This window comes from Colobus angolensis, unplaced genomic scaffold (genome assembly GCF_000951035.1).
Source record: "Colobus angolensis palliatus isolate OR3802 unplaced genomic scaffold, Cang.pa_1.0 Scaffold16, whole genome shotgun sequence".
NCBI classification, from domain to species: Eukaryota; Metazoa; Chordata; class Mammalia; order Primates; family Cercopithecidae; genus Colobus; species Colobus angolensis.
Window position 1 is genome coordinate 7,390,477 of NW_012114710.1, and position 3,455 is coordinate 7,393,931.

The following is a 3,455-nucleotide window of genomic DNA, read 5'->3' on the forward strand; positions in this document are numbered from 1 at the left end:
CCTCACCCTCACCACCGGCCGCCAAGATTCTCTGGGCCACAGGTCTTCCGGAAGTTGCCAATCCCGGTAGCTGCAGCGTCCGGCTGGGGGCTTTCTTAGGGGGCTCGGGGTTCTGCTTTCTGACTCACTCCCTACTCTGCGCCTGCGCAGGAAGCGATTTGGGGGGTGTTGTGAATTCCGAGGGCTCCACACTTAAGAGGTTGTACACTCACCTGTCTACCTGGACTCCAATTTCCATATTTCCAGTCACTTCAGGACTCAGAGATGGATGATAAACCCTGTCATAGTGGAGCAAGTTCAGGTGTTTAACCGTTGTTATGTGGGATCTGCCTTTCTCCCGCTTCTTTCTTACTTCCCTAAGTATATACATGCAGAGAGTGAAAAATAACCTTGAGAGAGTCCATCCCTCTAACTCCAGGTAAGACTGCAAATAATTCTTTCTTATAAATCTGGGAGGAATGCAGTGTTTCACGCCAACCAAAAAAGACTGCAAACGTTTTTCCATCTTGCTGCTTTGAACACCTTTCTACTTAGGTGACTATTTTGTAAGATATGAGTGCAAATGTTAAATACAATACCAAGTCCATACTAGATGTTTAATTAATTCTAGGGCTTCAGTAATAAGGAATGACTCAAACAGATTTCTGCCTACAGACAGCTAATGCATCTCGTATTTTTGCATTACCTGAAATGAAAGTAGCAATGTTAGGTTTTACAATAGTGGGAGGTTGTAAACGATAGTGTGTTAAAAATTTTTGATCATTTATAATAAAATGTTCAGCACTAAATATATGGTCTGATGCTCTGTGCTTTCTTGCTTAATAAACTTTTTTTTTTGTTTTTTTTCTTTTCGAGGGGGAGTCTTGCTCTGTCACCTAGGCTAGAGTGTAGTGGCACGATCTCAGCTCATTGCAACATCCGCCTCCCTGGTTCAAGCAATTCCCCTGCCTCAGCCTCCCAAGTAGCTCGGATTACAGGCGCCCAGCCCCCAGCTAATTTTTGTATTTTTAGTAGAGATGGGGTTTCACCATGTTGGCCAAGGTGGTCTCAAACTCCTGACCTCGTGATCCACCCACCTTGTCCTCCCAAAGTGCTGGGAGTACAGGCCTGAGCCACCGGCCAATAAGCGTTTTTCTTAGAAAGTACTCAGAAAACTTTTCTATCCATTCATTCTGTTATGCACGTCAGTGTGAAGAGACCACCAAACAGGCTTTGTGTGAGCAATAAAGCTTTTTAATCACCTGGGTACACGCTGACTTAGTCCGAAAAAGGAGTCAGCAAAGGGAGATAGGGGTGGGGCAGTCTTTATAGGATTTGGGTAGGTAGTGGAAAGTTACAGTTAAAGGGGGTTTTCTCTTGCAGGCAAGGGCAGGGTCACAAGGTGCTCAGTGAGGAGCTCCTGAGATTCGTTGTCTAGGAGAAGGAGTGTCACAAGGTCAATTGATCAGTTAGGGTGGAGCAGGAACAAATCACAATGGTGGAATGTCATCAGTTATGGCAGGAACTGGCTATTTTCACTTTTGTGGTTCTTCAGTTGCTTCAGGTCATCTGGATGTATACGTGCAGGTCACAGGGGATATGATGGCTTAGCTTGGGCTCAGAGGCCTGACATATTTATCCAGTCAATTAATTAAAAACATGAGTCCTAGAAAAAGAGAACAAAGCATAAACAGAGAAGAAATATCAAAATAATAGTTTAAAAAATTTTGCCAGGACAGGGGTCTTCATATTTAAAGGGCTCACCAAGTAAAAATACCTACATGAAAGCACATCATTAAAAAGGTGAGAACATTAAGAATAAAGGGAAGATTCTAAACGTTTTCAAAGGGCAGAAACAAAAATTAAAGGAATGGGAATTAGAATGGCATTGTATTTCTTAACAATATTACTAAGTCATTGTTATCCTAAAATATAATGAAGTGAAATTTTTTCAGTATTTTAAAGGACAGTAACTTCCAACTTAGAATTCTGTAGTCAAACTATCTGTCAAATATAAGGGCAGAATAAAAACATTTTCACGTATACAAGGATGAAATACTTTCATTCCATTTCCTTTTTTTTTTTTTTTTTTAAAGAAAGCTCCTAGAGAATGTGTTCAGCAAAACATGGAGTAGGCCTAGAAAAAGAAAGACATGGGATCCAGAAAACAGGACCAGGAAATTAAGAAGGGAAACTCCAGAATGAGAGAAATATGACAGAATTGGAGGGCAACCCATTTTCACTGAATAGGGAGATGGCAGACTTTAAGAGAAAACAGTAGTTACAGTAATTGAAATGATAGATTATCTAATTTGAGTATTTGAGAAATTATATAGATAGATGTTTGATAGATCTAATGAAATCTGGGATAAAATTGGAGAACGAATTGTAAAAAAATACAAGTAAAAAGAAGGAGACAATTGTTAATTCCATGAAAATTGTATCAGAAAGGGAAAAAACATTTCTCTAAACTGTTTTGTGGTGGCGAAAAATGTAGAACTTTTCAGAGCTTTTGAAATGCTAATATACATCTCTAAGAAGGAGAGAACATGAAGCATAGAACTTTATGGAATTTATTTGTATTGTTAATTACATTCATTTTAAATTTACTTTTTAAAACCATATTCACATGGTTTAAAATTTAAAACAATAAGGACTTACAATGCAATGGAAAAATTGAGAAGAGGACTTAGATACCTTGAAAAAGAGGTGAAAGGTGCTCAACATCATTCATGATCAGGGAATCACAAATTTTATTCACAGTGCAACACTACTATCCAAATAGTAGAAAGAATAAAATTAAAAAGAATATACCAAGTGCGAGTGAGGATTTGGAGCAACAGGAACTCTTATACACTGCTCATGGGAGTGTTGATTGGTACAATTAATTTTGTAAATTGTATGTCAGTATCTATTAAAACTGCAGATATGCAGACCCCATGACCCAGTAATTCCTTGCTTCGGTATGTGGACATGTGTATGCATCTACTAGAATGTTCATAGCAGTGGTGTTTATAATAGTCTCAATCTGGAAATTACCCAGATATCCATAAATAGTAGAGTAGATAATACATTTTGGCACATTTATGCAATATAATACTAAGTGGGAATGAAATTAAACAGTGTACAAATATAATGTTGGATGAAAAAAGCCAGATATGGAAGAGTACATAATGCATGAGTTCATTTGTATAAAGTACAAAAATAAATAAAACTAACTTATGCTTATAGAAATCTTCTCTCTAGTAAGGGAGAGGCATTGATTAGAAGCTAATGATGAGGTATCTGGGATGATGGCAATGTTCTATTTTTTGATTCAGGACCTAGGATCTAGATGCCAGTTGCATGGGTGTGTTCAGTTTATGAAAATTCTTGAAGATTACAGTCATGTTCACTCTTATACTTCAATAAAAAGTTAATTGGTTTAAATATAAAATAAACATGCACATATATAAATATAAGTATATATTGTATAT

General features: G+C 37.5%; 1 long non-coding RNA gene across 1 annotated transcript in view; it reads left to right on the forward strand.

Annotated features, from left to right (window-relative positions):
- The first annotated feature begins 28 nt into the window (after positions 1–28).
- LOC105508242 overlaps positions 29–3,455 on the forward strand; it is a 154,431-nt gene continuing 151,004 nt past the window's right edge. Inside the window, exon 1 of the long non-coding RNA XR_001001228.1 lies at positions 29–418. This is a non-coding gene — a long non-coding RNA (uncharacterized LOC105508242). The remainder of the gene's footprint in view (positions 419–3,455) is intronic.